General features: G+C 46.8%; 1 long non-coding RNA gene across 2 annotated transcripts; it reads left to right on the top strand.

Moving 5' to 3' along the window:
- Positions 1-1,951: 1,951 nt before the first annotated feature.
- LOC146440746 (uncharacterized) lies at positions 1,952-25,929 on the top strand. 2 transcript variants are annotated; one of them, XR_014849657.1, is made up of 5 exons: positions 1,952-2,151; positions 7,627-7,797; positions 22,263-22,353; positions 23,342-23,674; positions 24,575-25,929. It is a non-coding gene; the product is annotated as an uncharacterized LOC146440746 (long non-coding RNA). The 2 variants fall into 2 exon arrangements; XR_014849656.1 differs by lacking the exons at positions 22,263-22,353; positions 23,342-23,674; positions 24,575-25,929 and adding an exon at positions 12,609-14,186.
- Positions 25,930-27,821: the final 1,892 nt, after the last annotated feature.

Raw genomic sequence — 27,821 nt, 5'->3', positions numbered from 1 at the left:
TATTATTGTGCTAGAATTGATACAGTCTCCAATTGTAACTCGCAGACACTCTGGAAATAATGAAATTCAATACTAGCAGCCCTCGGGCAGCTTGGTGAAAATCCTGGGGTTCAAGTTATCCATTTAGCTTGAGTCACTTGCTGCTTAATGACCACAACAAGTCTTGGTGGAGCGGAGGTATTTAATTTTCAGCACACAATAATCCCCTGTCACTAGGTTTTTTCACCAATACAGCACAGAGTACTCACTGAACAATTCTTCCCTCTGTGCTTTTGCCTCCTTTTTCAATATCCTACAATTTCTGACTCCTCCTTTTTACTTACTGTTAAAATAAGCTTCTCTTTCCTCTGGATGTGCTGGGTTTGACTCTGTGAGTGGCTCACATATGCATTTTGGGGCAAAGGCATGCTTCACTGGATTTATATTTATCAGTCACGTTTTTCCTTAAATTCTTCCTTTTAATTTTTTTCTGGCTTGTAAATTATATCAGCCTTGGGACACTGGCCATTTTTAGCAGCTCAACCTGCATGTAGTTTGCCCACATGTGTGTGTAAATGAACATGGATTTTCTCCTCAATCTGCTGCTTTTTGTGTGCACATCAGAAAATCTGCATACTCCCAGTTCAATCCCTGCTTCTGTTTAATTCAGGCAGCAAAGGAGTAGCTGGAGATGTCCTAGGAAGATAAAGGAAATGGGCTCAGGAGCTGTAAAAGCCAAACATCTGTTGGAAAGCAGGACACTCCCCGCATGGCAGAAGCTGGTGCTGGATACCTGCCAGCTTCTCCTGTTTTCCCCACATCAGGATTTTTTCAGCTGTCCCTGCAGCAGCAATTTTAACTTGCAGGAGAGCAGAAGGACTCAGAGGTATCTCAGAGGGGTATTTCCCCCATTTCCCATGTGCTGGTGGGAACTACGGGAAAACTTCTTGGAGCAACTTTGATGATAGAATTGATACTCCCGTAAATACATATTCCTGTATATATTCCTCTTTTTCTCACCTGGCGAATGCAATACTTGCCCGCTGACTGGAAGGGCATCTTCCTGCCATGGAGGAGGAGCTTCAGAAGTAGACCAGGTTAATTACAGGTGTGACCTGAAGGTTCGAGGTGCACTGGCAAGGTTTCAACAGTCAGCATAAAGGAATATCCTTCCTTTGGAAAAATCAGTGCTGGGCTGGCCAGTGTTGGAATAAAGATTTTGTCTGTTCAACATACCTGAGGGTCACTACCCACCTGGGGCCAGTGGGGTCTCTCTGCAGGCAGACAGGGAGCTCAGGGAGCTCAGACAGGGAGCTGACCTCAGGTAGTGCAGCAATTCATTTAAACAAAATGGCTGAATTTGGATTGCAATGAAATGGCTGCATTTAGGTTTCTTTTTGTCTGCGAGCTGAATCTCACTCCATAGTGCCTTGTTTCAAGTTACAGTTTGCCCTTGAATTATCGTATCTCCAGCCTGTTATTCTGAGTACAGCCTTTCAAAGATCTCTGCCAACCAGGGGTGTCCTACCACCACCTTGGTGTCCTCTCATGGGTTCCTGATTCCTGCTTATTTTGGAAAAATCCCCATTTCTCAGGTGTCCCAGATCAGCCCTGTGATTTCAGCTGGGCTAGGATCCCACCTCACCTGCATGGGACACCAAAGCTGTCACTGCTTGAGCTTCACCAAATACCTTCACCAAATACCTTGGCCTCAGAGCATCGATAATTGACGCAATTTGGGGGGACACCCCAAATCATGATGACACTCAGTGAGTGTCCCAAGAGCTTTCCCAAGCCGTTGGGTGTCATCAGTAACGTCAACAAGGAAAAGGTCAGCACATTTTGTGGGCAGATCTCTGACCTCCTGGGTAGCTCATGATTTCCCAACGCTCCCGTGCTGCGACAGCAGTGATACATTAACCTGATAAGCTCGTGCAGGTTTGGCCTGAGGAATCTCTCCAGCTGTTTATCTTCTGCCATCCCTTTTCTCGTTAGGCTTGGGAAGAAACTGAGTTTTCAGAGAATTCTATTGTTGCTGTAAAACATAATTTGCTCTGCTGCAGAGCGAGCCAGGCAGAGCGAGCTGTGACTCTTTTCCTTCCTTGCTGGCTGCCTGTCTGGCATCACTTTCCCTCATAAGCTGGGCTCTTAAGTGGAGACAGTGCATCCAAGGTAAGGATATTACCTCAAACCTCCTCTCTATAAATAGGCCTGGCTGCTGCCCCGAGGTTGCTTGTTCTGCTGTCAGAGTATGGCTAAATGGCCACTTACGAATTCCAGCATGTGCTTGATGTGGAGATTACAGCTGCTATCCAAAACAAAGGAGCTTTCTCTCTCACATCGTGCTGCTCCCTTTATGAGGCAGTTTGGAAAACTCCCGTCTCTTGAGAGGGTTTAATCCATGCCCTGGTGCTTCTTTTGTGTGAGGACAACACAGCTTCCTCCGGACCTAAATGAAAACAGGAGCCTTGAGTGTCTGTCAGAATATGTTTGGTGCCCTGAAAATCACAGGGGAGGAAAGGTCTTATCCCTGGGGGTTCACCTATGGAGCAAAAGTGAGAAGATGCAGAGTTATGTCAGGATGGTGAGTGCAGGGATGCCAACCTGGACCCCTGAATGCCTCTGTGCAAGAGTGTGGATTTGCCTCTGTACCACCCACAACCCGAGAGATAGATGCTTGGTTTGGGCTCAGGACTGTGGTAATGTGCCAGTGGTGGCAGTGAGGATGTCCAAGTTGTGATTAGGCTGAAGGTGGCTAATGAATATTGGTTGGTACAAAAAGGTGAGGTTTTGCAAAGAAAATAATTTGTTCAATGCCCAATAAGTTATTCAATTCCCCTGCACAGCTCCATTGTCTCTGTGTTTTAACAGAGCCCACAAAAGCTCTGTTTTTCTTGTACTTTGTCCTCACACTATTTTTTCCTGCTCGAGGCATTTTTCAAAGGAAGTGGGAATGGCTGTGTTCTCTTGATGGATGTGGGAACAGGGAGATCAGGTGAAGGTGTGTTTCCTCCTGTCCCCCAGCAAGTCCAGGCAGGATTTGAAGCAGACTGCCCCAGCACACATCCTCTGACAGAGGAGAGCTTCCCTCACACTGAGGCATCACAGCAAAGCCTAAGCATGACACAGCAGCAGTGCCTGGAACACATGGAGACACATCTGAAACACTTGGGAAGCCTTGTCCTTGCTGCTGTGGTGGGGCTGAAGCATGGCTAACACAGAAACAACTTCTCTTTGAGTTCTGGCAGTGGAATTTGGGCGTGATTTACTCACGTATGCTGGGTTGGCATCTCCAGCTGCCGTGGCGACTCTACAAAAAAATATAATTAACTTTCTCCATGGCAGCCCCAAGGCAGATGGCCATCCCAGGCCTGGCAACAGCAAGCCAGATGGCACGGGGAAGGCAGTGGCTGAGGGGTGGCCGTGCCTCCCCACCCACCATGGGAGCTGGGTATTCTGTGGGTGGCCAGTATTTATATTTGCTTGTAAATTACGGCCCTCAAAATGCTAAATGAGTCTGGCTGCAGCCTCAGAGCACAGCCTGGCTCCTGTGACCACAGGTTTGAGTAGGCAAGCGGAGCCACACTCTGCCTCCCAGCACAAAAGAGTCCTTTGTGCATTTTCTCCTGCTCCTCAGGCGTGCACTCCTCAGCTTCTCCGCCGACCCGTTGCCTCCAGCCGTGCCAGGGCTTGTGACTCAGCTGGACTCAGCCACCTAGAGCTCTCAGCTATCAATCATGGCACCTACTGCTCCTCTCCTGCCATCTGCTCTCCTCCTTGCTGACATCTCCAGAGCTTTGCTCCTCACCCACATGCCATTTGGCTCCACGTCTCGTGGAAAGCATCACCCGGGTGATGCTTCCCTGCTCTCATCACCTCAGCTCCTTGCTCTGGTGGGAGGAAAACGTGGCTCCTGGTGATGGCAATGCTGAAGGTCTGCCTGTGTTTCAGCCTCCACTGTCAAGTCAACGCCAGCAGCATCTCTCTCCACCTACAGCATCCTAGGGGATGCCTGAGTCACTGAACAAGGATTGCCATCCTTTTAGGAAGGGAGGACTCATCGTTCAGGCTCTGCTGAGGTTGCCCTCAGCACTCAGCCTGGCATCCTCCCTTGTCCTCAATTCCCCCACTGGCTGTGGCTGGATCCGTCCCTCAACCTCCCCACATTACACAGAGGGAAACCTTAGCTCATGTCTGCACTCAGCTGCCTTCCTGCTGCACTCCTGTCCCAGCCTTGGTGACAAGCAGCTTCGATTTGCTGGCTCCCAGGGAGCTTTATTTTGAATGTTTTATGCAAGCTAGAGTGTGGCTGCAGCCAGGGCAGGGCTGTGGTCCTGGGCAGTGGCATCTCCTCCATCCCAAATAGGTGTGGGAAGGCTGAGCAGGGCATGTCCTTGGTGTGAATAAACATCCAAAGGGATGTACTTTGCCACTTGTCTCACACTAATGCAGCTCTTGTTAGCTGATGATTTTTGATGGAGATGTGTGTGCACTAATGGGAGATTGCCAGGGTAGAAGTAATTAAAAAAAAAAGTTCCTTTCAGCATGTTATAATCATTCTGAATTATTAAACAGGACAGAATTTTTAAAGTCTAATTCACTTTTCCATTATTTATGCTGTCTGCTTCAGTTTTATTCTGTCTTTTGAGAGTTCTGAATCCACCAGAAAGTTTCACTTTCGGGTTGTGACGCTGTCAGAGCTGGAGGCTGCCAAGACTCCAACACTGCTCACTTAAAAACCCCGTATGAGGGCTGCCTCCTTTCCCATCTCCATGCACAACACTGAAATTTCAGGCCATTTTTAGCACTGCACCTACCAGCAGAAGGAATTTTTCCCAGTTGCAGTGAGGGGCCACTGAGGATCAGAGGAAAAAAGTCAACACATCAAAGGTGCAGGGCAGTTCTGTCCTGCAGTAGGTATGTGATCAAGCAGATAAGCCCCCATGCCTTCCTTCATTGCTGTCTCCCAGCCCCTGCTAATACATCCCAGCTCTAGCTGCAGCCTCTGCTGCTTAAATGCTCTGAAACAAAAGGGTTTTAAACCGTAATTTACTGTTTCTTTTTTTTTTTTTTTTTGACATATTTCTAAATCGGTTCAATATGGTCTCGAACCGCTAAACTGAAGTGTTTGACTTGCTTCCAAATCGAAGCGTTCGTAAAAAAAAAAAAAGGAAAAAAAAAGAAAGGGGAGGGTTGTGGGGGGAAAAGAAAATGCAAGGAAAAGAGAAGTGTTCTGGTAGTTTAAATCAGTCAGCCCTGCACAGTGATTTAAAACCAGTGGAGCACTTCAAGTTTTCATAAGCACTTAGCTTTGGAAGCAGTCCGAGCCCTGAACACGTGCGTTTGCGGAATCATTTACCATTATTAGAGAGTTTGAATGGTGCTCCAGCTCTCCCTCTGCCCCGATAAGCTCTCTGGCTGCCTGTCATTAGCAGGGTGGTTTCAAGCTTGTGCACAGTTGAGGGTGATTATTTTCCAGCGTGCCATCGCCTGTCCCTATCTCCAAAGATCTGAGATCTTCCAAATTCATTAATTCCTTCAGCTCATCTGAATGGAAATTACTAACTAGACGTGGTTCCCTCCGTGCAATTTTACAGTGTGTGTCACAGAGAATAATAAATGTTTGCAGCCAGGGCAGATGGAGCAATAACCTGCATGCCACAGAGCACTCCTGTGCTGGGTCAGACCTGTTATTAAGATATGTGATTGTGGAGCCTCTGTGCTCCAGCCACGGGCTGGGAAATTCTGGTTTTAGATGCCCCAGTGCTTCCTTTGAGCTGGAAAGGGCAGAAGAACCGTGCTTGGATATTCCCATGTGGTTTATAGCATTGTGTTGTGCTACACTGATGGACAACACTTGGCTAAACCAAGCCCAGGAATTTTGCACCAGCACGAAGTCAAGGAGGTTGTCAGATGAAGCTGTGCAAAGAGCTGATCTTTCAGGTTTGCTGGCTGACCCAAACAGGTTAGCAAAAAAAAAGAAAAAAAAAAGTGTATTAATTCAGGTTGACTAAAGATGGAAATGTTTTGCTTTTCTGAGCTAGGGGAAAATCTGAAAGAAACAACACTGTTTCTTGGTTTTCACTTGTTAAGCTTTTTGGTTGTTAGCTGCTCGCAAATTTTGCAAGGAAATTCTGTTGCAATAAGAAAAATGTAATTGCTTCGACTTGAAACCATCCCAGCAATTTCCCTCAGGTCTTTTGGCGAGGTGGCAAAAAGCAGCAAAAAATTCAAACCCGAATTCCTACTTTTCCATGGAAATACTCGACTGGCAGAAAGGCCGCGTGGTCCTGTGTGAAATAGACACGAAATGTCCAAATTTGTGCATGAAGCAATGTGGGTCAGTGAAGCTGCCATGCAGCCCAGCTCCCTGTGAGGGCTTTGCAGGAGCCCAGGGCTCTGCTGCTGGCAGGGAAGACGCCGGGAGTTTGAACTTTGGAGAGGGTCCCTAGATCCCTCCATGTGGAAAATCAGAACAATCTGCCGGCAAAGAGGTCAAACTGGAGGCATAAGAAAGATAATCCCAGCCCTACCTCCTCCCAGACGTGCAGCCAGTGGTCTCCAGGGCCCTGGCCCACTCCAGGGCTCCCCTAGCCCATCTCAGGACATCAGGAGCTGCCTTGTCTCTAAAAAGAATAAAAAAATGGGGAATTTTCCCCAGCAGACCAAGGATGGGAGTGATGCCTCTGGGACCACCAAGCCCCCCATGCAAGGGGCTGTTCCTTGTGCTATCTAAGCAGGATATGAGTGCTGTGAGGATCAGGCTGGAGTCCCCAGCCCTCCCTGGCTCCTGGGCAGGAGCTGTGTTGTGATGGCACCAATTTTGCTGATGGGTTTGCAAAAGAAGGGTTGGGAAAGGACCAGGTGCTTGGGTGTCCCTGCTCCCACTTGGAGTGTCAGCCTTGGGCTGTGTGCCCAGCCCACCTTTCAGGAGAAAGAGGTGCTTCCAAAGGATGGTCCTAGACCCCTGTTTTCAGGTGAAATTACTGCTTCTGTAGCCTGTAAATGTTCAGCTACCTGAATTTCAATCATTCCTTCAAAATACTTGCATGAAAACCTTTTGGGGTATTTTTGGTTTTTGATTTTTTTTTTGGTTTGTTGGTTGATTGGGGTATTTTTGTTCGTTTTTTGGGGTTTTTATGGGGGTTGTTTGTTTTCTTTGTTTTGTTCGTTGTTTTGTTTTGTTTTGTTTTGTTTTCTGAAGCATTTTGGTTTTGTTTTTTGTTTGTTGTTGGTTTGTTTTCTTTGTTTTGTGGGGTTTTTTCTTGTTTTCTTGGTTTTTGGGGGTTTTTTTGCAAGAGTATGTTCAGAGAATATTTTTGAGAGGAATGCTGTCTGAAGGAAAACCTCAAAACCATTGATTTTACACATCTGAAAGTTCAGTGTCCCAAAGAAATGCATAGCAGAAGGTCCTCCATACCTTTGTGAGAAAATAAAACCATTTTGGGCCAGGCCTAGCAAGCATTTCTTGAAAGGAGAGAGTCATATATTTACAAAACGCCCTGATGTTCTATAAACCACTGAGAAATTGGAACTGAAGACAGTTAATGCTTTTTGGAAATACAAAAAAGGGTTTGAAAGATCAAGAGAGAGCCGTGATAAGGGGTGACAACCCTTGGGTAGCTATGCTGATGTCTTTAATTACAGGAGTGCAGCATGGAGTGAGAGCTGAGGATGAGGTGCCTATGCTGACCACTGGCTGCCTGGAGGATGCTGTTCCAGCTGTTTCTCACCTCTGTGCCTCAGTTTCCCCTTCTTCAAGTTGGAGGCTGGGATTCAGTCCTGCCCTGCAGCTTCGAGCTGTGTTTGCAAATTGCTGTAAGTTTTAAGAACTTTGTGGGATTGTGGGGGTTTTTTTCCCTCCCAGATGACTGGGTCTCTTTTGTCTCATTTTACAATCCTAATGGAGGGGTAAAATACACCTGAATTTGCGCTGTTCTGGAAGGGGAAAGTTGTTCTCATTATTAAGCTGTTATTTTTATGAAGCTGTACCTTACAGGCTCTCAATGCTTATGCTATAGTCATCAAGAGCCAGGAAGAGATCCCATAAACCATTCTTTATGGTAACCAGATGGTCATCAAGGCTGCAAAGGTCTCTGACAGTGCCAATTACAGGGAAACACCTGCATGAAGCTCAACCACCTCTGTGCCAGCCCTGACAGCAGGGTGACATCTCCTGCAAAAGCTAGGTAGGGGGACATGGGGACACTGGGACATTGTCACACTGCCCCTTCCCAGACCCTAACCGGAGCTGTCCTGTCACAGGGATGTCACCAGCCCTGACTCCTTCCTTTTTATTTTTAACCCCTTCAATGGGTGTAATGTGTGCAGGTGGAATGGCTACTCCAGCCTTCCTCCACCTATTAGAAAACTTGGTGGACTTTTTCTCATCTTTCTGCTTTATTTCTGCCTTCCCTTGGGAACGCTGCTGGGAGGAATTTTTGGCAAGTCCCCAGCTGACTGCGGACAGAGCTGTGGAGCCACATCACCTCTGAAACCCTCCCTGCTTGCAGAAGATGCCAGGTCCCACCAGCCTTCCCCATGATACTGAGTGCAGCCCTTCTTGGAGGTCACTTTCCTCCCAATTTTGGGGCTGTTGGGTCACTTGTGATAGCCAAAATGAGCTTTGTGTGAGTGTTAGGACTGTGCTGACTTGTGTCACTGTGCCCAGGAGCAGTCAGCAAGCAGTTCCTGGGTCAGGCAGGCTGGCTGATGGCAGGAAGGTGCTCAGAGAGTGTGTTGAGCAGAAAATATCCCACAAAAAGCATCACCCATCCAGGCACGTCTGCACACTGACAGCTTCTACGTGACTAATAATTCCTAAGAGCAACAGGTTCACAGCACCTGGCGTGGCAGGGAGGTGCTGCTACTGAAAGGCTTGTTTCATCTCTCCCAAAAATCAGAGATGGACTGGTTTTGCCGTGTGAACCAGTAATTAAGCAGAACTGGTTAAAAAAAAAAAAAGAAAAAAAAAAAGGATGCCCTATAAGGAAATACACATCATTGGTTTTGCAAAGCTGTTTCAAACCTGTTTTGATCCATGTGTATCCCAGACTCCTTATGACATCCTGCAGCAGCCAAACACTTGATTAAAATAATATTGTTCAAATCCACCCTTTCATGAGAGACAACAATTCCTGAGAAACAGTTTCATTTTATTTTGTATTATTTCTTTTTGCTCAAAATGAGCTTTCATAACCTGTGGAAAGCAACATCCCCCAACCACAGCAGTGATCTCTGTGGCTTCTGAGCAGGGGGAAAGCACTGGGGCTCTTGCAGTGCCCTTCTTCCCTGGCAACCTCACGTAACCTTCATCGATGTGCCACTGCTGTGCATTGCACAATTCCCCTTGAAAAAAAAACAAAAAGAGAATGAGAAAAGAAAAAAAAAAAGAAAAAAAGCCCTTACTCATGGGTTCTTTCCTCAGAAAGCCACACCACGCTCAGTTTCCCAGAGGCTGAGTCACACTCTGACGTCCAGCATCCTGCCTCTCACCCTGAGCCCAGGGCAGCACAGAGGAGGGAGAGAGAGTGTTCAGAGTTTCTCCTGTAACCTCACCTCGGTGTGCTGGAAATGGCTGGGGGTGTGGGGAAGCCGTGCTGAGCACTGTGGAGGGGGATGTGCAGCTAATCCTTCCACAATGGGATCGTCCCTCTAAATAATAAAATTGAGCAAACAGGTTTTTTGCCCTAAAGTAACAGGTGTGATGTAATCATAAAAAGGGGCCCTCACTGGCTTGGGAGATTCCTGTAACAAGTAGATATCTCTGCCTTCTGCAGAGTTTTTCAATTGTGTATATTTCTATTTTCATTATTTGGTTACAGATATGCACCACTGATGTCTTTAGTCTAAATGCTCAAGAGTGACTTTCTAGCCTAAATTTTTTGATATCTGCTTAGTGCTGACACTGCCAGGGAAGTGGTGGAGTCACCACCCCTGGAGAGATTCAGAGGACATGTGGATGTGGCACTTGGGGACATGGTTTAGTGGTGGCCTTGGCAGTGCTGGGGGAATGGTTGAACTCAATGATCTCAGAGAGCTTTTCCAGCCTTAGTGATTCTATGATCCTGCCTGTCCTCTAAAAACCATGGGTTACATTTGAAAAGTGCACTCAAAAGTGATTAGAGTGGGTCTGATTATTCAACTCTGGGGACATTCTGAAGGTATTTTGGTTGCCATAAGATATAACAACTTCAGGGTTGCCTCTCCATGCCTTGCCTTTCCAAACTCTACCTCTCCATGCTCTGCCTCTCCATCCCCAGCCCCACAACAGAACTTCCTTTCCCCACACCCTTTCCACCAGTGACACATCCAGCCCACCAGCTGCCCCTCAGAAATGCTCTTTAATGTCTTTAATCCACCACGGAAGGACAACTTTGCATCTGTCCACAAGCATCTCCCCTTCTATTTTAAACTGGGCTTCCAGGCACTTCCTGAAAATAGTTGATGGCTCGTGTCCCTTCCTGAGCAATCAAGTGCTGGGAGCTATCTGGATTGGAAAGTGCAGATATCCAGAAACAAGGAACAGTGGAAAGTGTTGATTTCCAGGCTATTTCAGTGTGATATCAAAGCGTGGTGGAAAAATAGATGATTGGGTGTTGCCAGTGCTTTTGAGCTTAGGGCTGGTACCTATAAATAGAAACACCCAAAATTATTCTTAGAAATTGAGTCACTGGTTCTTAATATTTCTAGTAAGTCAGTGGGAGTTGTTCCTCTTAGGACAGAGGCAAAAAGTGTGTAAGCCCACACAAAAAATCAGCTTCTAAAAGCAATTACTGGCCCTTTTGCTCTTGAGCAATGTTTTCCCACTCAGGGAGATTTGTTTAACAGTGAGATAACTCACCCAAATCAGCTGTGCACAGCTCTTTTTAGCCATAAAGGCACAAATCCAGGGCCTTCAGCAGCCAAAAGGCTGCTCCTTTTTGCAGTTACCAAGCTTTTCTGTTGGGTTTTTGTCCCCTGGGGCACCTCAGCCTCGGTGAAAGCCCTGGCCAGGGTGGGATGAAGGGGTGGAGGAGGAGGAGGTGGTCTGTGAAGCCTTATAGTGGGGGTTAGGAGGGTGGTGTGGGTCCAGGTGTGTTGCAAAGGGAAGTGTGGTGGCATCTCATTGGGCAGCATTTAGACCCAAATGTGGGACAAGTGTGGGTGTCCCAACACTTTATTAGGGAAAGTTTCTTCCCCCAGAAGGTGGTCAGGCACTGGCCCAGGCTCCCCAGGGCAGTGATCTCAGCACCAGCCTGACAGAGCTCAGGAATTATTTGGACAATGCTCTCAGGCACATGGTGTGACTCTTGGGGATGTCCTGTGATGATCCTTTTGGGTCCTTTCCAGCCCAGGATATTTTAAGAACAGCAGCATTTTCTGTTGTCCATCAGTGAGTGTGTGTCAGCACAACTGCAGAGCCCCAGGGGTGATTTTTACCTTGTTTTCTGCTTTTTCCTCCTTGGCTGCAGCCAAACATGGTCAAATCTTGTCTCCTTCACACCAAGAGGGAAGCAGGGATTTCCCTGCCACTCTTGCGGTGCTGACTGCTGCATCTGGTCTGCAAAAGTCACTCTATTCACACAGGCAGGAAGAGGATGAGTAACAGAGCCCCAGAACTTCTTCCTCTCGCAGATTTATGGTTTTTTCCCTGTGTGAGGGCTAAGTTCTTTCCCTGAGCAAAATTCCTAAATCAATGGCTTGATTAATAGCTGAGAAACATTTTTCCCACCAAGTCTGGAAGGACTTTTCACATGTCATTAGCTGAAAATACCAGAGAAGACATACAGATTTTTTAATTGTATATTGTTGTTTTAAATTGTATAAATTAATCAGTTTTAAGAGTCAGATGAATAAAACAACCTTCTTGGGTGTTCAGTCATACAAAGGAGAGCAAAATGTAAAACAAAAGGTCTGAGATACTCCTTAAGTCAGAGCCCTTAATTCACTGCATGCCAAGATATGTGACTAATGACCATCTCAAATTGCATAAAGACCTGAACTAGTAGAGGTCACCTTAATTTCCTCCACCTTAACTAGTGCATCTCTGATAAGCAGTGTGTGTGCATTAGAAGATGGGAATAAGCTAAACCAGAACATTCCTTGTCTGAGTTACACACAGGATGGGGGGAAGGTGGGGGGGAATCTCTCAGAAATTAGTATGTCTGTAGTGTGTTTCCCAGAGTGACTCCTGTTCAGACAAGCATAACATTTGCAATTTCCTTCTACCATTTTTCAATGGGTTAGGATTTCTTTTGTTAAAAAAAAAAAAACACCAGCAAAATAACCCCTTAATCTATTCGGAATACAAGGCTGGGTCAAGATTGGATTTTAGAAAGTCTGATGCTACATGAACTTCAGGTTCATTTGTAGTGACACCACATTGTGTTAGAGGATGTAGGGCTCAGGGAAAGGACAGGCTGTCTCTGCCTTAGCAGGAGAAAATACATGGCACAGCTGAGGTCTTTGTGCAGCTCAAATACAGATTTACACCACACGAGAAAGCAGAAATTGTGGATGCATTTTGGTGGATTTCAAAGCTGTGCATGGGTGAAAACTGGGCATGTTGTCAGAAATGCCAGGTGGGGTTGGGATATTGACAATTGACAGCTCCAGGGGCCAACTGGGAATGGTGATTCATTTTTCAGCTAAACCAGACCTGCTCCTCCTTGCAGCTCCTGACCACTCCAAGAGGTTCACAGGATTGCCTTGGCGAAAAAGAGATGTTTTCCTGCTGGCAAGACAGGAGGTTACTCCCTTTGAAGCCTGGGGAGCAGAGGAATTAATCCTTTGGTAGAGATCCATCTGTTCTTAGCTCCATGTCCTCACCTTCCCCATGACCATGGTTATCTACCATAGGAAGGAAATGGCTTCAAGTTGCACCAGGGGAGGTTTAGATTGGACATAGCGAAAAATTCTTCGCTGAAAATGTTGTCAGATATCATAAGGGGCTGCCCAGGGCAGTGGTGGAATCACCATCCTTGAAGGTACATAAAGAATGTGCAACTGTGATGCTGAGGGATGAGGTTTAGTGGTGGACTTGGCACTGCTGGACTTGACAATCTTAAAGGTGTTTTCCAACCTAAACCATTGTATGACTCCGTGAGTCTATATTTTGGGTGTCTGTCCTTCCCCCAGTGCCCAAGGTGTGCTGAGCAGACAATCCCCACTCAGCTGGACACCAGGACCAGGGAGGGGAACATCTTCCTCCAAAGACACCCAGCTGCCAGCTCCAGGTTTGGCCAAGAATAGTGAGATTTTGGCCAAATCTGCCTTGCAGAGACAAGGCTTTGCAGACAGCCCAAGCAAGCTGAGGGTGCAACCTCTCTAGTGATGGGAATGATAGACTCACAAACCACCAGGTGCTCATGAATGCATTGCAGCAAATGAAAAACTTCCCACTGAACACCAGTCTGGATGGGGTTAAACCTGGCACAGAACCATGAGGTTTGTTCTTGTTCTTGTGCAGAGGCACGAGGACTGGGTTTATCATTTCTTCTGTTAACATTCCCTCCAGCATGCCAGAACTCCAGAATTTGCTCCAACATGAAAAAAACCCATTCACCTCATCACGCTTTACAACTCAGCACCTCTGCCAACCACCTGGGACCCTGCCGTGGTCAGGCTTGAGAAAACATGGCATCAGGCCAGGTTTAGCTGCCTGTTTTTGGAGGAGAAGAGTCCCAGTCTCCCTTGATGAGATCTCCAGTGACTGTGAAGAGACTGGGGAGACTCGCTCAGATGGGCAATTTGGGTGTCTGCTCCTGTCGAATGAGTCACACCTGAAATATTCAAAGGCATCCTACCTGCTGCAAACAAGCAGCCTTTCCCATGAAACCTCCTGTTTGCTATTCTAACTCTGACACCACATCTGATTTTGCATGATAGAAATCAAGCCTGTGCTTACCTTGGTGCGATGAGTGTTGTTTATCAAATCAGTTCGTTTCTTTCTGCGGAGCAAATTTCAAGGTGTTTATGACAATTAAAGTTTTGTGTGGGAACGCCGCAGAAGCCCCAGGAATAGCATCAAACTAAAAGGAATTTATCTTCTGCTGCAACCCACTGATGATCAGAGAAACACACCAGGAGGAAAGATGAATGCCCAGCGGTTGGAGATAACTGCGCATAATCCCCCGGGTGGTATTCCAGCTCTAGAAATTCAAGCCAGAATTTGGATTTTTGTGCAGAAAACAATTTAATAAATTGTTTGTCTCATTTCCTGACAATTTTTCCAGCTGAATCGCTTTGTAATCCACTCTCACATCTGCTGGTGGAGGGGAAAGGAATCCTGTTGAAAGGGTAGACAAGGATGGGGATGGGAGGGAAAAGACAATGATTAGAAATTGTAAATCCAGAGGACAAATTCAGAGCAAACGGGACAAACAGAGAGGATGGGAATGGCATCCGTCCCCCATCAGACAGTGAACACCACGGGGAAGGTGAGGAAGGGAAGCTAAATTGGATGGATCTCAGCCCCAAAACATCCCAATGAATGCTGCTGATCATTGCAATCCCCTTCCTGATCTCCCTGTCTTTTTGCTCCTTGTAGGAACAAAACTGGTTTTAAGCACGTGCAGAAAACCAGCAGTATTGTTCAGGGTCCTACAAGAGCCAGCTGTGGAGGATATTCCTGTTGTGATGTTCCTCATGGTGGAACCACAATGTTTAGTTTGGCTGATAAGACATGGCAGCATGATCTGCTGTGCTGAATGTCTCCCGAAATCTGATTAGCATGACACTGGATCTGGGCAGTACTTCTTGAATCAAATGATTTTAGATGGTTAAAAAGGACCTTTCACCTAATTTAAAGACTCACAGCATCATCTTATTTTTACCTTTTTTTTATTTTCCACCAAAACATCCCCCAAACAACAACAATAACAAAAATACCTCCAGTTTTCATTCACCCTCCCTTTTTTTTTTTTTGCAAATGGCAAGAAAGAAGTTTTGTGCGTGTGAAAAACTAAATGGATGGATGTTTGCACTGATACAGCTGAAAAATGTCACATTAACAAACAGCTTTTGTCTAAAAATTGTTGAATGAAAAGATTTACTATTCTGTTCATGAAAAGATCTCTATGTGGATAAATAATTCTATGTAACTGCTCCTAACTGCTGACTGCCTTTACAATACAACCGGCTCCCCGCAGCAGGGAAGGGCACAACCTATGAATGGATCTTGTCCTGCCTTGGGCGACTTAGATGAGGGATAGCTTAGGATGTAAGAGATTTGCTCGTGGGGAACTCCAGGCATGTCTTCTCTGGGTGGTCTCCTCTGAGTGTTTTGAAGCAGGCTTTGCTTTCAGGAAAGCTGCCATCATTTCACTCAGACTCCAAATGTCACTGCCGTGCTGTTCTGCAGGAGAGGGCTGGCATTCCTTGCCCTGTGGTTACCAAGCCCTGGGGCTGCACAGACCTGGACTCCCTCCTGGTCTCCTCTAAGCAATGTTTTTTGTATGTTTGTTTGTTTGTTTTCTGAAAAGAATAGCCCCAAAACAAGTCAGGCAAGGAGCAAATGCCAATATGGTTTTTTAGCTCCTCTTAGACCAAATTATTTGACCCTGTTAGAAATGGAAATAACGTGTGAAGGTTGTGGGAGCTGCTGGGGAAATGCCATGGGAGTTTTGCAGCAGAGTGACCTACAGTCCTGTTGGCAGAAAGAAACCAAAGTGGGAGCAGAAACATTCCCTCTTCCCAGTTCTCCCCTTTCCCTCCTGGTCTGCAGGAAATTTCTCAGTTTAGAGGTTCAAGGGAGATTGGAGAAGTTGTTGGCAAAGGGTTATTAGACACAGAAACCCCACATTCAGCTCAGGCAGTCCCTGAGGCTGGGGGACACCCTGGGGACAGCATCCTACATCCCTCCTGTGGCATCTCTGCCTGGCTCTGCTGGGTTCTAGGCTGGCTGGACCTTTTTTCCTGGCCCAGTTCAACCTCTCCCATGCTCCCCACAGCTCCTACTTTGCAGTAGCTCCAAGAACTGAGCTCCTGCAGGCTGGGTGGCAGGGATGAGGGTGGGTGGTGTTCACCATCAGATCCAAAACATCAGTTATTCAGCTCAATTTACAAGTTCCTCAAAGACTGACCCTTGCGCACAGCCCTTGTGCATAGGATGGAGATCATTATTTTTGCTTTGGAGTGTGGATTGGAGTCTTTTATGTATTTATATTTTTTTTATTAACCCATGTGGCCCCAGGATCAAGCTGCACTCGAGTATCTGTGAATATATATATTTACAAAAGTATGCATGTGCTTGTGTGTTTATGTGTGGTATATAATAGCTCAAAACTGATTTCTTCCAAGCTCATTTACCAAGCACTTTTAAGCAGTAAATGAGCTTGGGAAAAGCTGGGAGATCTGGTGAATAAGTTAAAAAAGAATAACTGGGGTTTTTTTTTCTGTTCAGCTCCAGAAGTGAAGCACAGTTAAAAGCACAGAACAAAAACCACCGTAAGACCAAAAGCAACAATAGAGTGTTTTCCTTCCTGTATGTTTGTTACAGTTCTTGCTGGCCATGCAAAAAAAAAAAAAAAAAGCCCAAATAAAATCTGGCACACAGGTCATTATGTTCTTTGGGAATCAGAAATAGACTGAGTGGGCTTGGTAGGCAAACACACATTTCACAAGCTCCTTCTTGTCACAAAGCCAATATTTGTTCAGGAGAGAATTCTTCCTTTGGGTAATTAATATTTTTTTGCTATTTATTGCTCGCTGGATGGATGTTTTGGAATGCATGAGGAAGGGGGGGAAACCTGGCAGTGTTCCTTGCAGTTATTCCACTGCTGCTGAGGCCTTCCAACAAAAATCACAGCACCGAGCGCACATTCCTTTCGTAAGCAAAATGGATCATCAGGCGATGGAATGGCTTCAAAGGAATGTGTGCATCATGCCTTTGACATTTTGCTACAGCTAGAACAGGAGTGGGGAGGGAAAAAAAAACAGCTATGGATGAGCACTTTCCTTAGATTGTACATTTTTTCTTGCTTGTCCACTGCGAAGGAAGATTTCCAGTTGGCACCTGGGAGGCTGGAGCTATTCCTCTTCCAAGCCACACGCTCGAGAAAAGCCAGAGAGTTTACATTAGAGAGGAACAGGAGGTGAAGGAAATTGTAAACTCGAGTGAGATGTTATAGGGCAGGTTAGATGCTGGTGGGTAGACTCACAAAAGTGGAATGTTATTGCTAAAATCTGGCTCCTTCCAAAAAACCCGTAACGTTGTCAAAGCCTTGAGTTTTGTCTGCTAGTTTCAGACATTCCAACATATGCTTCTTATTTTGTTTTTAATACTTACAGTCCATCCAGAGACAATTCATGGCAACTGTGGCTATTGTAACACTATATAAAACACAGGGTTTGATGACAACTGATATGAAGTGTGATTGGAAAAAATAATGCCCCCTGGTAATGATAATATTTCCTGCTCAGATTGGTCTCACGATAATAGGGCTGCTCCAGTGGTGTTTTCAGAGTTATATAGAGGACTCTGGTATTACATTACAGCTGCTGCCTGATTATACATCCGTGTGAATAGGAGGGAATAAATGCACATGCAGAAACACCAGAATGCCTGAAAATGAGGGCCAAAAAATGGCAATTCCCAGTTTGACTTGGGACAGGGGTGGGAGAAGCATTGTCCGCTTGGACATGGCTGACCAGGGAAGCATCTTAGGGGTTGGAAGGAGATGGTCTTTACAGTTCTTTCCAACCCAAAGCATTCTATGGTTCTGTGATCTGATTCTGTGATCTTCCCTTGTTTCAATGAGAAAAGTGCCCCCAGCACCCCTGGCCCTGCAGGTCCCTGCCCTGCCCCAGCAGCCCCCCTTGGCCAGCTCCCTCTTGGCAGCCTGGCTCCAGCGGTCAGAAATAGCCCAGAGCAGGAAGCTTGGCTTTCAAAGGGCAGGGTGGATGTGGATGAGAAGCAGAGCTGCTGCTCTGGAGGGAGGCAGGGAGAGGGGGGATGACAACCTGCCCACTGGATGGGGCTGCGGATGGATCGCTTCATCCTGTTCCAAGAGGAAACACGTTGGAATCCTTTGTTGTAGCTCCACAAGCAGTCCAGTTCTCCAGCTCAGGGGGGTTACTCTCATGTAGGGACAAAGTCACCAGAGCTAATATGAGTCTCTTTCCCCATCTCATCCTTCTCACTCCATGGCACTTAATTCCAGCAGTGCCAGCAGAGCTAGGGATGGAATCTGTTTTCTGCCCTCTGGCTTTTAGCATTTCAATCCTTGCTTTTTCCAAAGGGTTCCAGGTTTCAGAGGTCAGTGGTGCAAGGAGACTGAGTTGAGGGACTGGTTTCCTAGTCCAGGAGTGCATGAATATCTGCATTGGTGAAAAACATGCCTGAGAGGCTGACGCTGCAGGACTGGGACACGACAAGGATTGTGGAATTATCCATTGGCTTCCTGTGACCTGCAGCGAATTCCTTCCGAGATTAAAGGCCTAAATCAATGGATGTCAGATAAGGGCAACTCCCCTTAAACCTATCTCGGCATGGTAGCAAACTCTGCATGCTCACTGTTGACTGCAGGATGGACATTGAAACCCAATTTTGCAGCTCATGCAAGCCTTGGACAGCATGAAGAGCTCAAAGCTGATTCCTGCTGTTGAAGGTGACCATGAAAACCCTCAGGAAACAACTGCAGCTGCAAAAGTTCTCCAGGAAAGACCTGAGCAAAGGAGTTATTCCTGTAGGAGGAATAAAAAGGTCAAAGGGATTTTCCTCATGACTCTAGGAGAGGAGTTTTGGCTCCCTCAACTTCATTTCAGTCCCACTCATAAAAAATGGGAGCAGATAAGGGTAATTTTCTGGTTTTGGAAATCTCTGTTTTCATGATTGGTGGGAATCCTGGAACCCATGAAGATGGGCTGTGGGATTTCACCTCCAGAAAGCAGGGAAGCCTCAAAGACCCCTGAACCAGAGGAATGTGCTGCCGACAAGAAGCAAAGAGATGATGCTGGTGTGTGCAGAGTCCCCCATGAATTCAGAGACTCGGTGGCCTGAGAGCACATATCTGGCAGTTATCTGAGCAGGGGGACATAAGACAAAGCTGGCAAACAAGATCTCATCTCACTCGGAGAGGGAGGGAACTGAGTCACCCAGAGATGCACTAACATCAAGGGGAAACTTCAAAGAGGCCAAGAAACTCAGGCTCAAGGACTCCAAGGAAATATCTTCAAAGGCTGAGCAATTTGACCCTGGGGCTGGGAACAGTGCTGGTGTCCACCCTCCTCAGGATGACGGTGGAAGGGGAAATTTTGCAACTCTCAAAAGTCTGCAAACATGCGCAAAGCCACGTGGAAATTGGGAATCGTGCAAGACGCCTGGCGTCACGCCTTGGGAGAGACACCAGCTGAAGTCCCCAGAGCTCTCATGAGGGAGAGGACAGGACTTTGTCTTACCAAATCCTGATGAGAGCTCTTGGCTCTGCGTCATAAATATTGGTAGTGAAATTTCCAACTGGGCTTTTGTTCTTCCCAAGCTCTTTCACAACTGCTGCCCTGCTCTGCAAATTGTGTGGAGCTGTGGCTGCAGAAGGACCCTTGGTTCCTGTCTCAGGGATGTCACACAGGGACAGCGAGCATGGGGGGCACTGAGGGAGGTCACTTACACATGGGATTATTTCTCATCCCTCTCTAGAGCAGCACCTTGCAGAGTTATCACTCTGTGTCCTCCTTTGGGTTTGTCCTTGGAGGTTTCCTTCAGCCTGGAGTGGAAGATGTGTAGCACGAGGTGATGCAGTTTGCTCAGAGTTTGTTGGCTAATGACGTGGAAACTCATTTTACTGTCAAGAATGCCAACCCAGGTGCAAGCCACTGCACTTAGACAGGTTTTGGGGACAGCCCTACAGCTACCTGACCTGTCCCAGTGCACACTGTGCCAGCACAATAACCAGGAAAAAGCCTTTGAAGTAGGTCACCCTGGAGCCACTTGCCCAAATGGTGCCCGAGGGCAGATTTGCCTGGCACCAAAATGGTGGCACTAATGGCACTGTCAGGTCTCTGGAGAAGAGGGAACAACTTGCCACAAGGTGAGCACAGCTAGCTTTATTCCTGGAGTCTGCATTGGGCCTGAGCCTGACCCCTCCAGCTCAGAGAGGCAGAAGAGGGGCTCAGATTCCTCAGTATCAGTGACAGCCAGCCTTGGTGGGATTTGAGCATGGCCAGGGCTAAGTGGTGATGGAAAACCCTCAGGGCAGGTTTTATCTACACTGAAGCTCCAGCCTTTGCCCTGTGAAGGAACAGGTGAGAGGTGATGGGAAGAACAGCTAAAGGGATGAAGATGTTGGTAACAGGCACCCTGTGCACCCATGCACTGCAGAATCACAGAATCAATAAGGTTGGAAAAGGCCTCTGAGACCATTGAGTGGAACTTTTGACCAAACTAAACCACAGAAACCAGTGCCACATCCATTTGTTTCTTGAACACTTCCATGGATGTTGAGTCCACCACTTCCCCAGGCAGACCATTCCCATGCTTGACAACCATTCCAGTGAAGAAATTCTTCCTGATGTTCAACTTGAACCTCCCCTGGTGCAGCTTGAGACTGCATTTCCTCTCTTCCTGAAGTGTCCACAGGGTCACCAGAGCTTGGCACACTGGGCAAGGACCACACACCTCCCACTGTCCATCCCTCTGAGCAGCTCCATCCCCTGGGTACTGAGGATGGTTTCATCCAGGTGGCACAGGATGGTGCAGAATTGGCTGAGAGCTGTGTTAGAAACCACCACATGAGCTCTCTGGGGGCTGCTGCTTGCCAGGCTGTGCTGCAGCCCGTGCTCTCCTGCCCTGGCTGCTGTGCTCCCCTCAACAGCCAGCACAGGTAGGCACCTTGCCCAGAGCAGCCCTTCCCTCCTCTTCCCAGGCTGGGCAGACAGCAGCACCCAGCTGTGTGGGTTTGCTGTCTGCCTGCGATAAAAATCGCGGGGAAGAGGCGGCTTTTTTTTTGTAACAGCTCTGATTCTCTTTTATGTCTGCAATCTTCTCCTGAGCACTGCTGCAAGGGGCAAAAAAAATTTCCCAATGACAAGCACGGTGAGGATGGCTCACCCAGCAGCAAGCAGAAAACATTTCCATGGCCCTAGAACCAAGCAATGACCAGAGGCCAGATTGTGATTTTAGTTTTATTGGCAGGAGCTTGGAAGAAATCCACTGGAACAACTCGTGTTTGCCGCGCTGTAAGTGGGATCACAGTCCCCTGCTTTGCTGCCTGCATGCTTGCTCTGATTCTTGGGTGCAAGTTTGGCTTTCTGGATGGGAATGCAGCCAGTTCTTGCCAGCCAGGAAACCAGCTCGTTTGGCATCAGCAGCAACCGGCTGCCAACACTGCGACTCGGCTTTTAGCCAATATGTGAATTTATTTTTTTTCTCAGTGGTAAAGAGAGCTCTGATTACTCAAAGTGTGTGATTTTGGGGTGTTCCAGGCACAGACATCACCCTGCATTCATTTCTCGATCTGATTTCCATTTGGGACCACGCACAAGAAGCCTGAGTGAGTTTGGTCTCCTGTTTTTCCTTGGCCAGCAGGTTGAGGCAGGAGACATTCACAAAGCAGGGCTCTGAAACAACCTGCTTGCCAGCAGACATGGCCTGGCTTCTCCTACCAGGCATTGGTAGGTTGATATGTTCAAACAAGACTCATCCCCAGGCACTGGAGAGACACAGGGAACCTGACACCCATCTTGACACAATCCATGGTTCTGCCCCAGGAGACAAAATGTTATAAAATTAAGAACAGGGCTGAAGTCGATTGATAGAGACCATTTGGAGACCCTGCCAGCATTGTGGTGTTGAGGCTGAAAGGGCAGTCCAGAAGAAGGAAAAGGAGCTGACCATGTCAGTTGGGTACAAAGAGTGAGGGGACCTCACCCCATGTTCCTGCTCCTCAGGTAGCTCCTGAGGAGGTCACTTCAGCTCCCAGCACCTCATCCAGGGACACCTGAAGGAAGAAATCTCCAGAGTGCATTCAGGAAAACATGCACAGTGTGAGGCCATGGGGATGTGGGGCTTTTTCCACTGGCAATACCTAAAAACCCCTTTGCAGAAAGACCCTCACTGATTCTGAACCCCTTGGGTAGAGCTTTGTCTCTCTCCAGGCCTCCTTCCTTGCCCTGACACAGGAGACTGGAGCTGCTTTTGGCTGCTGCTGCCTTTCCACCCTTGAGTCTGGAGGGTGCCAAGTAGAAGCTCTGTCTGGAAGGAGCCTCCACTCTGTGGGAATTTTGCAGCCATCCTGTCTCTCCTCACCACACAGCCAGACTTGCAGCCGGCACAACTGTCTCCTTCTTAATCCCTTTCCTTTCAGGTGGGTTGGGAGCAGAAAGGAGGAAATCAGGCTTTGCCAAGAGAAGGAGAGCACTGGCTTTGGGAGGCTAGAGAAGAAGCAAGAGAAGAAGGTGATACAATTGTTTAGACGTGGTGATGCTAGTTGCCTGTAGAAACCATGGCAGAACCATGAAAATAATTATGCCTGTGCCATGAAGATTAATAAATCAGGAGATTGTGAGAGAGGGAATACACCCTGAAGCATGTTTCATGCAAAAAAAAAGTATGCAAATGTTGAGGAAATAGCTAATTTGGAGCCTTTTCAGCACACTAAATGTGATGCTTCTAGTTTGGGCAGGGTTTGCCTGTTTTACTGTGAGTCACATCCGATCCATGCCACACTAAATCCAGCAAATATTGGCAGCACAAAGTAGGAATGGGCCCATAGACAGAGGACCTGAAGCAGAGTAGTTTTTCCCAACTTGATATGGATTGTTCATCTCTGGAACTGTTATGCAATTCTCAGTATTGCGTGCCTGTATATGTGGCTTATTATTAATTTATCCTTTGGGATTGCATCCTGCCAGGCCAAGCATATTTATAAAACAGTTCTGTAGGTGTATGGAGATGCTGTGTGCCAATGTCAAGTGAAAGTGTGTTGCAGCAGTGATTTAAATGACAAGGCTCCGTGCTGATGGTTTGGCCCAATGTAGGACTCTCCTCCACAGATTTCCATATGAAACCCATAACTTCTGGTGGAGGATTTCCATTCCTTCTTACAAGCTCCTCTGGGCCAGGTGAGCTCTAAATTAAAGTGCTTTATTTAAGGAATAGAACCAAAACCCTGGAGCCAAACACCTTCTGTCTTCATTCATGTTTGAATTTGTGGCTTAGGCCCATCTCCAGCTGTGCTGTAAAGTGTCTTTTGTTTTTCTGTGTTAAGGTGTGGTCAGAGCCACTGGTCAGGAGATAATATCCAAGTTTGTGTCCCACACTGACATTCAACAGCTCCTTCTAGGTGCCATGTGCAGATATGGGTTATTCAGGGGAGTAAGAGTGGGATAAGCACTGATGCCCTGTGTTTCCCAAAGCAATATTGTACAATATTTTTGTCATCAGGCAAGTTGACTCACAGAAGGAGAAGAAAACCAAATCCTCAAGGGCTGAAGGAGGGAAGAGCTGCCCTGAGCCCATCAGGCTGTGAGAAGGCTGTTTAGGGAGCCAACACCTCTCCTGCCCACGCACACAACCTGTGGCATTTGTGACTATGAGGGCAAAAGGAAACCTGGAGAGCAAAGAAGAGATCTGCCCAAAGATACCAAACCCACTCATCATCTGCCTTGCTAACTGAAGCACAGCACTGAGGGGGTGTGAGGAGAGGGCAGGGGACCCCCTAGTTTGGATCCAGCCATTTTCCTGCCCCTAAACCACACACCAGCACTGGTGATCTGGGTAAGAGAGGATTCCATCCACCTCAGGGCAGGGGTTCAAACATTCATGCCATTTTCACCTTCTCCATGGTATTCTGTAATGCAGCTGCTGTGAGTAGCCAGGTCAGCCTGTTTACATGTGGAAATAAACCCTATAAACCCTGTCCAGCAGAAAGGTGAGCAAACAGGGTGAGATGTGACTTAAAAACGCTGTTGGGTGAAGCAGGGCATAGCTTGGCTTCCCTTGAAATCTGACTTGTGCTGCAAGGCAAGAACCAGATAACAAGAGAGTCTTGTTCTTTTTTAGTTGAAGGCGCCTGGGAAACAAAGGGCTGAGAGTCACACGCTGGTCGTGGTTAGGAAATAGTAAAATGCATAAATCCTGAGGTTGGGAGAGACCTCAGCCCAAGAGTACCAATGCTCTTGCAGATAATAAATCCTTCCTCTTTATCTTGCAGTATTTGTGATGAAAATTGGGTGCAGGGTGGGTAAAGATACTGATCATCACTCCCAGAGAAGCCAATACCAGAACTAGGAGCTCTTACCCCAAAGAGGAAAAAAAGGGTTTAGGTGGAGAAAGTGTGGAGGACACCACTAATACACTGATTTTGGCCATAGCCTGATGAGTATTTCTATCCCAAAGAATGGACTTTCCCCTTTGTTCTACATGTGACTCTTGGAAAAAACCCCAGCATCCAAAAAGGATTGTGGTTGCTCTGCCTGGGTCCAGGAATGAAGCTGAGCAGCTCAACTCACATGGTGAGAATGTTAGGGTTGTCATGTGCCGGGCCAGGAGTTGCACTCAATGACCCTTGTGGGTCCCTTTCAGCTCAGGATATTCTACAAGTCTCTGATTCTATGACTGGTGGCAGATGTTTAAAAAAATAACACCTTTTTGTGCCTTTGTCTCATCCTTTTGCAGGTTTCCATACAGGCTTCCCTGAGCAAAGGAGCAGGCTGGTTTCACATGCTTTGCAGAGCTGATGGAGAAAATGGAAATCCTTATTCTACAGTATCTGTGTCCCTCCAGTAAGAAGATGAATCCCTCTGAAACGTGCTGGGATGCAGAAACACAGATGTTTGGGCTATCACACACCAGCTGTATAGAAAAATTCCCTTATTTCAGTTGCTCTGGCTTTTGAGAACTCTGAGCACAGTTGTTTTTAGGGCACAGAGGGGTTTAGATCAAGCAGGAAGATTTAAGCTGGAGCAGGAATAATATTTGAGTGTGTCGAATTGGTTTGTGAAGGGCACTTCACCCTGTGTCTCTGCATCCTCCCATTATGCAGAAAATCCCAGAGGTCTGAAGAGAGAGCCTGGGCCTTTGAGGAAGAAAAGAGGAGAAAACAGCATTAGATGGGATATTACCCACTGACTGCTTATTCATTTCTCCAGAGAAATTTACGATGTGATCATTAAACCCTCAAGAGACAAACCTGAACAGTATTTTCTTCCTTCTGGGCAAAAATCTTGGAACTCTTAAAAAGACATCGTATTTCACAGCTCAGCAACCCAACAGCATTTAAAAAACTGGAGGGAGAAGAGGAATTTTTAAAAGAGTAGTCTTTTTTTTCCCCCCCCTCTGCTCTTTTCCAAAGACTCTATGCTGTCAGAATTCTTTTCAGGAAAAATAAATAAATTCTAACATCTGGTAATTAATAGCTTATGAGCTGGAGAATAGCTGTCTGCAGAGGCAGTTCACAGACCTGAGTGTTTGCCTTGCCCCTTATCTCTGGAGATCGCTGCTCTCTCACTACCGCAAAAGCTCTCCGGATACAGCGCCAACCACAGCTCTGCTGCTGCACTTTGGGGACACAAACAGGAGGATCGAGATAGAAATTGTCACAATAGTCAGGTTTTCTGTCTCAGTTTCATCTCCAGCCAGGACCACAATAGCTTCACAGCTGCCTCAACGTTTGCAGCTCCACCTCAGTCACAGCGAGTGGATCTTATCGCTTGGACCATTCTTCTTCTCGGTGGCCTCTGAACCTCTCACACCCTGACAGCATTTTCACAAGCTGTTCCTAGTGCAGGGAAGGGTTGGGGTTTTTTATGCCTTGTTTTATTAGGGAGAACTTCTGCAGAGATGTTAAGTGACTTGCAGAAGGTCACAAAGGGGGTGTCTACCAACGTACTCAGAATTTCAACCACAAAACTTTCCACTTTACCCCGGTACCTCTGCTGAGGAAGAGAACTAAAACACAAAACTCTGGTATCATACTCTAGTCAGATGTCACCCACACTATTACATAATAAAAATGTCCAGATCAAACTGAATTTGTGGGCCTTTGAGAGTTGCAAAGCCAAACCTTTAATTTCTGTAATGTGCAGGTACAATTTTATTTCAATTTCTAGTAACCACAGATGCCTAACACGAGAAAGACCTTTCTCTCGTTAGTGTCAAAGCCCCATGCTATCTTGAGAAGACTGGGCCTCCCTGTAGAAGAAATCATGAGAGAAGGACATAAGATGGCCAGGGCATCAAAAACTGACCCCTGCAGCACTCAGCTCCACAAAATTTGCCAGTCTTGCCATTGGTGAGAAAAATTTTGCCTGAGAGATGTCACACGTCTTTCAATAACTGAGCTCTCTTCCTTGAATTTCTGTGAACTTCCTGGGTGATAGCATGCAAATCTGTACATCCCTGTTGCTTAAAGATATTTCAGTGCTTAAATCCACTTCAAATCCACATCTCAGCTCCATATTGCTCAATGACAGCAGCAGCCTCCAGCTGCAGGAGGATCTACACACAGGAGGATGGCAGAGACTTAGGTACTGTGCAAACAAAGGCAATGGGTTTCATCCTTCAGCCCCTCAAGGGTTTGAAGCAGAAAAAAACCCCAAGTTCTATTGAGTTTAAAGCTTACACAGAATTGCAAAGAACCACAAAGCTTTGCAAAAATATTTCTGGCACCTGTAAAGCCAAAAAGGTGCTTTTCTTCTGGCGTGGGTGAAGATTATACAGAAGGTGAACACCCTTCTCTCCCAGCAGGGATGCTGCATGTAGGTGCCTGGACAAGGTGTGGCTGGATGTAGCTGTTTGAATCTGACTTGTTGCCCATGCAAATGCCCTGCTCTTCCCTGAGCTGCTCTGGGATGGACCTGCTGCAAGCACAGGGATGGGGCACCTCATGGCTCCAGGCTGTTCCTGCAAGATAATTTCATTTTGGTGACACTCAACACTCTTGGATTTCTCCCTGTTGTGTGAAAAGTGGTTTGACACCCCATGCTGTGGAGAACAAGGTAAATTGCCCTGATCTTCCAGGACCAGGGCAACAGTGGAGTGATACCTGCCCAGGTGGGACCAAGCCTGCTCAGGCTGTCATTCCCTTCTCTCTGAGCTGCTGGCTGCAGTGCAGTTCAGCTGGGAAGGAATTTATTCCAAGGAGGTGGGAGAGGCAAACTGGAATTAGTGCTGAATCCACCCAGGGACTGAGTGGCATGCAGACAGCTTGCATTCCTCACAGTCCCATCCTCTGCACTCAGACTGGCCCTACAGAGCAGCCAGGACTCCTCACATTGTCCTGTTAACCTCAAGAAGATCGAAGTTCCACACCTCAGAAATAAAAGAGAATTGGAAGACAGAGAGCAAGTGGGTTTTCTCAGCCTGCACTTCTCGAGTGTCACATGCTGTGCCCAGTGACATCCCCTAATTTTCAAGAAAATACTGTCTCAGTCCTCAAATAGGCAGCCAGGGAACTAATTCAAATTTTTCTGTGACCCTCCATGCTTTGAAAAACAGCTAACCTCGGGTCAGCCTCCTGGTTAACACGAAAGAGCAGAAAAGAGTGTTCTTCACCTAGACCTTGGCACTGTCAAGTATTTTGAGTGCCTTGTGTCGTTTTGGGAGGAAAGCACTATTATCTCACTCTCCACAAAGTGCTATGGTGACAGAACACTAAATTTTGAGTAGCTGGAGTTCAAAGGAGATAGATTTAGGTGGCAGAGGGATCTGGACACCCTAATCAACCAAAATAAATGGTCAGACTCCCATGGACAGAGTGCTGGAGTCCTCAGGGAAATCAGTGGGAGTTTTCCCATAGGATTGCACTGCGGTAACTTAAATTAAGCAAGGGAAAGGTTTCTTAGTCAGACACTGAAAGAAAGAAGTCTCCTCTCGGCAATTAAAATATAGAATTCTACTTGAAAGTGATTAATATTTCTAGTGT

Source organism: Lichenostomus cassidix, chromosome 2, assembly GCF_008360975.1.
Source record: "Lichenostomus cassidix isolate B80296 chromosome 2, HeHo_3.0, whole genome shotgun sequence".
Lineage (NCBI taxonomy): Eukaryota > Metazoa > Chordata > Aves > Passeriformes > Meliphagidae > Lichenostomus > Lichenostomus cassidix.
The sequence above is the reverse complement of the archived record's forward strand: the minus strand, read 5'-3'. Positions and strand labels throughout refer to the sequence as shown.